We start from the raw sequence: 10,987 nt of genomic DNA on the forward strand, positions 1-10,987 counted from the left end.
CAGAGAAAGGGCTGTAAGTGTTTGAGTGTGTTTACGTGCACGGTCTGTGTGCAAATGTTACGTGTGCATTGCTAGATTTTACCATTTAATGAGTGTAGATGTTCACTTAATTGCATTATTGTATTGCTTCAGTTAAAACTGACGGTGAGTCTGTTCAACGATAGACCATTTTCCCTACATTCTGTCTTTCTTTTTTGGTGTTCCAATAAAATGCTATGAAGTATGAAAATAATGAATTGATCAGTTATTTAACTTGTGTGGAGCGTTGTATAGAACCATCTAAGTTTTTTTTTTTTTTTTTTTTTTTACAATTTGGTTGAAGGAAACCCAAATTTCTCATTTAACAACTTTTGGAAAATGTGTCAAATATATGACCCCGAGGACAACCGGAGGGTTAATTATTTTCTTTGTATGACCAACATGCACAACTGGACAAAAACCTATATTTAGTATATTATAATTAACATATAAAATAATTTGAGCCAATTTATATTTTGGGGGTTTAGGATGCAAAAGAGCATTTGTGATTACCTGATTTATACGTCGAACTGTATTACACATGACTGTAGTGCAACTTAACATTTAAACAATAGACTAGCTCAAATAAACCGAATTACCTCAAACGCAACTAATTAGGATTTATTAAAGAAAACCACAAACAAGGTTCTGGTTTTATACTCACGGTAAATGAGCCCCCAACTTGTTACGACCGGCTCACAGGCCGCAACACAAGACGGAGATGCACAGCAGCGTAACAATAATAAAGTGACATTTATTAAATAATAATGCAAACCTGAGCACGATGAGGTGTGATTGTCAGTATCAGTGATGACCGAAGGTGGATGGATGTCATGGAGAATGTAGGCTGCATGTTGTCAGCAGTTAACAGAGAGAAGACGTGTTGGTGCGCCGTCGGGAGAATGCGGCCTCCTGGTCTCGGGGCAGGCGGGGGTTAAATAGTCTGGGAGGACCGGCCAGGTGATCACAGTCATCTCATTAACGCCTCCGCTACACCTGCCAGTTAACAAGACAAACCACAGTACAGATGTAGGACAGGCCCAGGGCTGGCACACCAACAAACAGGACATCATTTTTCGAGCTAGTGTTTGTGTGTAAGCAGTAGTTATTATATAGTCGTGAGGAATAGTTTCAGTTTTCTCACATCGCCACACACACACGCACGCATGCACGCACGCACACGCAGACACACCGACAGACACACTCACAAAAAGACTGACAGACCCACACACATAAAGACAGACATACAGACACACACACAACTTGGTGGTCTTACTTACCTTAAGCTTCTGTCTCTCTTTACAAAGCTCCATCTTCTGAGTCTCCACTTCCTTTTTCAGGGCCTCCTTCTCTCCCGTCATCTTCTCCAATTCGACCTTCAGGTCTTCAGAAATGAAGAACTGCAGGTCCAGATCTTTTGGGGCTTTTTGCAGCCTGTTGCTGGTTTCGACTAGCTGGGATTTCAGATGCTCCGTTTCCCTGGGTGGGGAGGGGACATGTTGAGCCAGCTGAACTTTCAAGTCACACATCTCCCTCTCCATCAGCTCTTTCTCATGGCTCCAACTGTTTCCCTGTCTCTGTTGTTGGAGCTGATCGAGGAGAGTGGCCAGTAAGTCCTCTCTGATGATCAGGTGAACTTCCCCTCAGGTTTTCTTTTAATTACTTTTCATTGTTGACATGTTATGATGACACAGACCAAGTTTGAAGTTGATCGGATGAAAGCTCCAGGAAAAGTTTATTAAAGTACAAGTAACAAGTGGACTAATTTCTAACTAAAAACAAAATGGCGGACTTCCTGTTGGGTTTAGGGTGGCGCTACAATGGAGTTTTTTTGTCCGGCCTGCCATGCTACATACTGCATGTGTTTATTCGTAGGGGGCGCTAGCGAGCCATTTTGGAGCGCCTATTCCTGAAACCCTTAAAATACGTACATTTTCACCACACTTGATGTGAATCCAAATTTTGGTGAGTTTTTAAATATGTTAAACCCCTTTATTCAAGAGTGCTTTTTTATTTGCTAGAGGAAGAATAATTCCTTCAGTTCCAATAGGGCCTTTGCCGCTGTCAGTGCTCAGGCCCTAAATATGAACAGAAGAAACGGAAAAGAAACAACTTTAAGAGCAATAACTGTCAACAACAACATAGCAGCTGCAAATCTGTCAACATGAGTCCTGCAAACTGGTGCTAAGCACTCAGACTAACTCATTTAGAATGTCTCTAATGTGATGTTGCAGGATTTGAGTGAGCGCCACTGATTGGGCCTTTAGTACATGCCACCTTCGCTGCTGATGTTGTTTATGTGGCGAATCACAGTGTTTCAGTGCGATAAGGAAACAGCAGCTGTATCCTAACAGGCCGATTGAAGATGGTGGTAATTGCTTGGAGAGATATCTGTTAGCATGTCACGCACAATAGTTTTTGCCTCAGTGTGTGAGTGAGCTCATCTGTCTGTACATGCATACTACAGTGTACGGGTGTGTTTATGAGAATGTTTATGAGCGAATCTGTTCCATTTGGTGCCTGTCGCGTGGATGCTTTTTAGTGTGTGTGTGTGTGTGTGTGTGTGTGTGTGTGTGTGTGTGTGTGTGTGTGTGTGTGTGTGTGTGTGTGTGTGTGTGTGTGTGTGTGTGTGTGTGTGTGTGTGTGTGTGTGTGTGTGTGTGTGTGTGTGTGTGTGTGTGTGTGTGTGTGTGCGCGTGTGTCTTTGTGTGTGTCTCTGTCTGTGTACGTGTATGTGTGTGTGTGTGTGTGTGTCTCTCTGTCTGTGTACGTGTATGTGTTTGTGTGTGTGTGTGTGTGTGTGTGCGTGTGTGTGTGTATGTGTGTGAGAGAGCGTGGTTGAGTGTTTGTGTGTGCGTGTGTGTGTGTGTGTGTGTGTGTGTGTCTCTGTCTGCGTGTGTTTGTATGTATGTGTGTGTGTGTGTGTGTGTGTGTGTGTGTTTGTATGTATGTGTGTGTGTGTGTGTGTGTGTGGTGGTAGGTATAGGCATGTATGCAGCACAAAGAGGTGTGGCAGCAAACCTGTCTTCTGTCTGTCTCTCTTTCTCCCACTCTCTTTCCATCAAACAGACACAGACACACTCACACACACACACACACACACACACACACACTAATTACGTTTAACGTTATGAGACACACCATGTTAGAGTGGAAATGCTTGCTGCTGTTGTGTGCCAAGATTTAGATTAAGTTCTGTGCAGATATTTATCCTTTTTTGGGCATTCAAATGTTCCTTCCTTGGAGAGGAATATGACTCATAGAGTCCTCTGCGATTTATTTGTCATTGATTAACGACTCGAATGATTTAATTTCAGGTATTTTGCCCTTACAATAAACATTATTAGATCTGAGATAATAATAAGATGAGAAAAAGGCAGCATGATGAAAACGTTGTTAGGATTTGCAGTTCCTGCATTCAAGGGTAGCTGTGAAATCTTTTTTATTTATCACTCAGACTCAGACATTCAGTCTGAAATATCAAGGTTCTTATGTGACTTCACTGCTGATGTGGTGCTGATCATGAACACTCCCAACCGGCAAAGGTGATACTTTCAGGGTTAACTTAAAGCTGTATGAATTGATTTTGGATAGGGTGATATGATCCCCAAACCAAGCAGACACACAGCTCTATACAATATTATGGCTTTAGAAACAGTTGCCCATGCACACAACAGACACACAGCAGCATTAGCATTTGTTTTAGAGATGGTCCAATACCAGTTTTATGCTTCCCAATACCGATTCTGATAACTGAAATTATGTACTGATTCCATACCAGTGGATCATATGTTTTATTATAACAGCTGAATACTACTATCCCTGTATGATGATATGATGTCTAACAGCTGTATACTACCATCTCTGTATGATGATATGATGTCTAACAGCTGTATACTACTATCTCTGTATGATGATATGATGTCTATCAGCTGTATACTACTATCCCTGTATGATGATATGATGTCTAACAGCTGTATGCTACTATCCCTGTATGATGATATGATGTCTAACAGCTGTATACTACTATCTCTGTATGATGATATGACGTCTAACAGCTGTATACTACTATCTCTGTATGATGATATGATGTCTAACAGCTGTATGCTAGCATCCCTGTATGGATGTGATATAATCTCTATCTTTGTTGTCTGTCTGGTTCAGACCAAACTCTTTTTGAAACATGAACAACAGAACTTTCTTTTGTTATCCAGTTCGACAGTCAGTAGTAACAGAAAAATAACATAAATAAACTACTTTAACGTACACTTTCTTTATTTATTTTCAATTGTTGTATTGGATCGGTGTATAAACTCCAGCACTTGCTGATATCCATGCCAGCTTTTTAGGCAGTATAAGATGCAATACTGATACTAGCATCTTTAATTTGTTTGTATGATTTTAGTCCATGTGTTGAATGTAGTCATTACATTACAAAACCTCTAAAAACAATTGGCTGCAATCATAATTATTCAAGTGTGTCAATGCAAAGATACCACTTTGTGTACACAAGTTTTGTGTTGGCAAAGTCTTTCAACGTCCACTGTGATTTAGAGTTCTAAACAAATATTAAAGGTCCAAGTGGTTTATGAGACTTTCCACAGGAGCTGTATCAGGCTGTGGTAATTGGATTTCAGCCGGGTTTTAAAAATTGCAATTATTTGATGAGTGTGTGTGCCCTTGTTGTTCTGTCTTTATGAGGATTAGATTAAGTTCCGCGAAAAGTGATTCATAGATATTTTAAAAAGAAAATTATTATTATCATGTTCTACACATATTGTTGCGGGATAAGATTTTCTTTTACTAAAACAGGCTGACCTAAAATAGGTCACGCTTGAGGTTATGCTTGAGAAAATTGTCAATATAGGCCCTCACAAGTGGGAGTGAGTGCGTGTGTGTGTGTGTGTGTGTGTGTACATGAAATCACTCATGTAGTTGTATGCATTACACTCATGTATTGATCTCTAGGAAAAACAATTACGTAGAAACAACAATTAATCTGTTCTTGCCCCCCCCGCTCTACAACTGCACATTATTAGCTGACTGGCCAAGGCCATACCTCATTATGATTTCCTAGCCACTGTTTCCCTTCATGATCTGCATGCATTGATCGCTGTGTGCTTGGCCTGGGCATCACGGAGTAGCTGGCGAGAAGGTTTACATCGCTCATTAGATAGAAATCTGTACACAAGGTAATTACATGTTGGTTTCCAAACTCTACAGGACGCAAACCAGTGGTATTTGGAAAACAAATGAACAGGAGAGAGCTTAATTAGAAAACAGCTGCCCTTCATTAGAATTAGGGAACGCCTACACAGAGAATGACTGTTGGTCTGGTGTACTGAACAAATTATCACATAAGGTCTTCAACAACATCTATTCCTGCCTGCAGTATCATTGCGTAGTTGTAATCATCGGCATTATTTTACTAAAAATGATTGGTCCCGTGTTGGCCAAGAGCCTTATGGCATCTCCACTTATTCCTACGCTTCCCATTCACTGTCTAGCAACCACGCAATGCATTCTGGTAGTGGCGCTGCTACTTTTGCGTAGCAGGGCGTGGAGTTGCCCGTTCCTTATTTGCATAAGGTTTAGGGCCATGCTTCTTTATGCAAATTAGGAGCATCCATCACGACTTGCCGGCTCTCTGAAACCCCCGTAAAATCTGGACCGTTGTCCAATTGAAACAAAAAAAGATTCAAGCGTCCACACAAGCAGGTGCAGCTGCAGTTGTAGGAGGGTGGAGCCCCTTTTCTTTGCTTGTCAGTGGTCAAAGTAAAGAGAAAGTGTTTCAGTAACTGCTAGTGGCGAGAGCAACGCGTCCAATGCTGAGAAGCTGTCCTGTGTGGACACGTACCATTTAGTTTCAATGAGGGGGGCTCTTAATGCAACAGAATACAATAACGTTTTAGACATTTAGTTTCCAAATGTGTGGCAACAGTTTGGGGCAAGACATTCAATTTTTCACCATGGCAATGTTCCTCTTTTCTTCTTCTTCTTCTTTGCACAGAGCCCTGGCATAACCCCCTTCCAACACCTTTTGGTTAAATTGGAACATTGATTGTGAGCCAGGCCTTATCCACCTACTTCATTGGCCAACCTCATAGTGCTCCTGAATGGGAGCATATCCCTGTAGCCTGGTTCCAAGCATTTGAGGAAAGCCTGAAATCAGAAGAAATACTGTTATAGCAGCAGAAATGCCCATAGTGTTGGACTGAGATGATCCGAAATGACATAAGGGTGTGATGCTATGGTGTCCACATACCGATTGAATATTCCAAATATATAAAGCAGGATAGTATGTAGTTTGTGCCTGCAAAGGACTTAGTAAAATTGTATTTCTACTAGAGTAAGGACCCTCTACTGCTGTTCATTTATTGTAAAAAATAAGGTTGCATGGTAAACTGGGCCAGATGGATGAAAATGAATGGATATTAACATATTACTTGTATATATATTGTTTTAATGCTAAACATATATGTGGAAGGCCCATTCAATCCTTAAGTGTAACTGTATGGCTACTTTACCTATAGTAAGCTTATCTTCAGTGTGTACATTGAAGCTTCAGTGCGTAAATTTCTTTTCTTGTATGATCAATTTTTTATTTTTTTTAAAGAGCCAAACAAGAAGGCAAAACCGTGGTCCAGATGACAAATTACAGAAAAGTACACTACACATACCAAAGAAGGCACAGTTCACCTTTTCCACAATCCTTCCGTCACTCTAAAACAAAGAGAGGGAATACGGGAAGGAGGGAGACGCAACGAAAAACAAAACAGCAACAACGATGTCCGCTCTTACGAACAAGAGACAGACATTGACAGGGAGACGTCGGTTACATCCAAGACTTCGGCAAAATAGTTGCTACAAAGCTAATTAAGACTAATTAAGACTAAAGCTACACAACAAGATGGTGGTGCGTGCGCGATCACGGAAGGCTTGTATCATGTGGACACATTGTTGTCATTACTTAGAATTCCTCATGGAGGAGACAGAAACCCACTATAGCTTCTTATAGTTGCTGTTTTCATATCTCATTTATTGTATATTTTCACTAATTATTCAACTAGTTTAATTTGTAATTGAAGAAACTTTCAAAATTGTATTTTTTAACATAATTTGGTGGATCCCCTCCCCCTGCGCTAACTCCGAGGTCCCTCAAAGGGCCACGGACCCATGTTGAATGTCTCTGCTTTAGCCACTGAGAAAGAAGGATGGACGTGGATGTCTTCTTTAACAACGGGAATGTCTTTTTTTTGGTCATTTCAACATTCCCCCCAAAAGTTTACCAGTCATAACGACAGGGTCTGCAGCAGCGATACAGCGACAGATTAAAAAAATAGTTGTGAGCCGCGAGACAATTGAGACGTGTGTTGTGCCTGCAGAAGTGGAGTGGCCCCACATGAGAGCGGCGTTAGTGATGCGTAGTCCACCACCTGCAGGTCTCCAGTGAGTGTACTGGACCCGCAGCAGAGCGCAGAGTTGGTTATGTGTTTACTCTGAAAATCTCATCTTCTCCCAATCAATACTCCATTTAAGACTGGAGCTGGAGCGCGGTGGTCCTCCGTCCTCTCCCCCCTTCTGTCTTTTTCCTCACCTGCTTGGCCAGTGTTTCCTTTCCTTCAACCGCCTCCATTCCCTTAGTTGTTCTCTCCATCCTGCTTTCCCCTATCTTCTGTATTTGTCTTTTTTCTGCTTCATGTCTGCACAGTGCCTTTTCCTCTTTTATCCGCCACTTGTTTCTCTCCTTCCCTTTGTCCAACTTTTTCCTTTCCTATTTTTTGTCTGTCCTCTTTCTTATCCTGTCATCCTCTTATTTTCTCCCCTTCCTCTTCCTCCTTATCCCCACCTTCCTTTTCTACTTCTCCTCTCCGTCTCCCTTCTTCTTTTCCTCTACTTTTCCTATTTTATTTTTTCCTTCTCCTCTCTACTTTGTTCTGTTTTTACATCTTTTCCTAGCTCCTTCTCTCCGTGACACCTTCAGTTCTATTTTATTTTACTTTTCTTTCCCCTCTCCTTTCTTTTTCTCCTTTTCTTTCCTACCCTCCATTCCTTCGTTTTACCCACACCTACTCCCTTTCCCTCTTTTCGTTTCCTTAGTCCTCTAATCTCCTGTTTCTGACAGTTTGCTGCCTCCTCTCTTCTCCCCATCTTTGATCCCTCACCCTTTTCTTTTTCCTGCCTTACTTTAGCCTCCTCTTCTTTTGTGTCTCTTCCGTTTGATGTTTTCTCTTCCTCCTCTCCTCTCCTCTCCTAAAACCAATTTCCCCGTAGGTCGTGCAGGGTCTCTTTGTGTGTGTGTGTGTTTGTGCGAGTCAAGCGGCAGCTGTATTAAACACTTAGCCTTTTTCCTCTCCTGAGCCGAGACAATTTATCCATCGCTCCGGGCGAGAGGAGCAAAATGGCTAAATCGCATTGTGCCATTAATTTAATTAGCTTGTAATTGACATTTTAAATGCTTCACATTTAAATTAGCTGGCCCCGCGTCGCAACGGAAGTCACAGCAACAGAGGAATTGATTAAATCTCAGCAAAGAAGCGGGAAAAAAAAAGAAAGAGAGCGTGAACGTGGGAAAGAGAGCCCGTACTGTAAGAGAGAATCATACAGGAATGAGGGCTATAAGGAAGATAGGGCTGGAAAAAGGGAAAGGGAAAAGAAATGCAGTTAAAGATGATGTGTAATGGGAAAAAAAGACTGAGAAAGAGAGATATAGGGAGCTAGCATGAGAAAGATGAACCCTGGGAGAGAAGTCCGCAGTAGGCACAGCGTTATCTTCTCCTCACCAGACGCTGCACAGGTTGGAGTTCATCTGGTCTCCAATCCAACCCCCCCGTCGCCGGTTCAACCGGAGCAGGAAGTGAAGACTACACTCCAGACCAAATGCCTGTTGGTGTGTGTTGACCCTGACCTCGGCCAGGTTAACCCTAGTCTTACCTTACCTTCAAAATAAAATAAACAAAATAAACGTTATGTTTTTTTAAACCCTTATGTTTTTGTAAAATTAAAGGAATGGATGTTGATGGATAATTATAGACTGGAATAAGTTAACTTTTAATCAATACAATTCCAAAAACACTTTTTTTTTTCTCCAAATGCTTTAAAATTGAATACGACACCCCCAAATTAATGAAAGTAGAGATCTGTACTTGCCAAAGAGCGTTGGGTGGAATTATAAAGAACATTGATATAGGAAAATGGGTCAATTTGACCCGAGGACAACATGAGGGTTAATAAGGTCACTGCAGTGGCCAACATCTAAACAATAACTCAGGTTTAATGTGATTATTCAGCAAGGATAACGCAAAACGTCAGTGGGGGGGGCAGATATAAGCTATCCAAGTTCAGAGTCCTGATCCTGCAGCTTTCCACCCAGCCAACTGAACTGGGACTCTCTAAACCCTGGAAGTCTCTGGGATCTGAAGAGGTGATGTGATCCTCCTCCACCTGCAGATAAAGCTCCCTTAGTTTTGTTTCTGTTCTGTTTGTTTGTTCTGATCAAAAACGGTCCTGAAAGCCTGAAGACATTGTATTTAAAAATATGATTAAAAAAGCATGAATCTAACCTCTGTCCTGGTTCTAAGTATGCAAGCTGAGCAGCCAATTAAGTTAACAAATAACTAATTACTAACACTTTGACTAATGATCTCTACACTGCAATCCAAGAACACAGATCTTTTATTTCCATGTTCTCTAAATGGATCCACAACTGAGGAGGCTAACCTTTAGCGGCTAAAACCTAAGCCTGCTAGCGCGATGTGTGTGCGGCCTTCCACTGTTAATTCAACAGTTTTGAAAGGCAGCCAGAGACAGAGGTTTTAACTCCTGGATCTATCGTTAGCTTAATTTTAAAGATGATTTTATCTCCACTACTGGAGATAAAATTGACGGCCCTGTACTTGGAATGAGTACACTTTAAATCCTTCAACGAGGATCTATTGGAGGGCAAGGTCCCAGCAGCCGGGGTAATTCCAGCTCCAATAGAGTATCTTGAAGTTGCTGCAGTTAAAAAGCTCGTAGTTGGACCTCGGGATCAAGAGCTACGGTCTGTCCCACCCCCTGCCTCTCGGCACCCCCTCGGTGCTCTTCACTGAGTGTCCCGCGGGGTCTGATGCTTTTACTTTGAAAGAATTAGTGTTCAACAAAGGCCCCGTCGGCTGAATACCGCGGCTAGGAATAATGGAAAAGGACTCGAGTTCTGGTTTGGGGGTTGAATCTCTGCTTTACCACTCTGTAATAAAATCTGTTGCTTAGGCCACGATGAAAATAAAATGAGATAAAATTTCTATTAACCTATTTTGAAATATCTAAATCTCTATTCATTTGTACAACCATTATTACATTTTTTCTCTTTGGTGTCAAAATTCATAAATCCCTTCCAGGTATCAAAAGCACATTTACATTAATACGGAATCTTTGTACAAAAATACGTTTCTAATTGAAGTTGGATTAGTAACAATAACACTAACTCAATTATAATTGCATGAAGTGCATGTAAATATCTCTCAAACTGTATTATTTTGCTATAATTTAAGCTACGGTGTTTACGTTTCTGACTTGTTTATAGGGGTTATGACACGTTCATGTCAGTGTCGTGTCACGATTATGTCGATACTGTCAAGTGTTACTGAACAAATGATGGTGTGAGAGTGTGACTGAAAGACAGGGTTACAATTAAGACAGATTAAGTGAATTCATTTGGTCTGGCTCTTCTGGGAGTGTGACAGAGAGAGAAATAGAGAGAGAGTAAGAGAGAGAGAGAGAGAGAGAGAGAGAGAGGCAGAGTGAAAGAAAGATTGTGTTTGTGAGTGGCAGTCTGTATGGGAGTGTGTATCTGCATTGCATATTTGAGCGTGTGTGAAGAAGAGTGAAGTAAGCTACAATGACTGCCCATGTCTATGAGGGGCCGTTAGGGACTTTACTCAGAATTACCTCTCACGAACACATGTGAAATGCTCTTACATACACTACTG

The 10,987-nt window shown here is 41.4% G+C and overlaps 2 long non-coding RNA genes across 2 annotated transcripts in view; both read right to left on the reverse strand.

The window, feature by feature from the left end:
• Window positions 1-890: 890 nt before the first annotated feature.
• LOC117944000 overlaps window positions 891-10,987 on the reverse strand; it is a 19,228-nt gene continuing 9,131 nt past the window's right edge. Inside the window, exons 2-3 of the long non-coding RNA XR_004656473.1 lie at window positions 5,179-5,182; window positions 891-1,014 (exon numbers count right to left, since the gene is read on the reverse strand). This is a non-coding gene — a long non-coding RNA (uncharacterized LOC117944000). The remainder of the gene's footprint in view (window positions 1,015-5,178; window positions 5,183-10,987) is intronic.
• Window positions 9,368-10,987, reverse strand: part of LOC117943998 — a 10,517-nt gene continuing 8,897 nt past the window's right edge. The window contains exon 3 of the long non-coding RNA XR_004656472.1: window positions 9,368-9,452. This is a non-coding gene — a long non-coding RNA (uncharacterized LOC117943998). The remainder of the gene's footprint in view (window positions 9,453-10,987) is intronic.

Source organism: Etheostoma cragini, chromosome 4 (assembly GCF_013103735.1).
Source record: "Etheostoma cragini isolate CJK2018 chromosome 4, CSU_Ecrag_1.0, whole genome shotgun sequence".
Classification (NCBI taxonomy): domain Eukaryota; kingdom Metazoa; phylum Chordata; class Actinopteri; order Perciformes; family Percidae; genus Etheostoma; species Etheostoma cragini.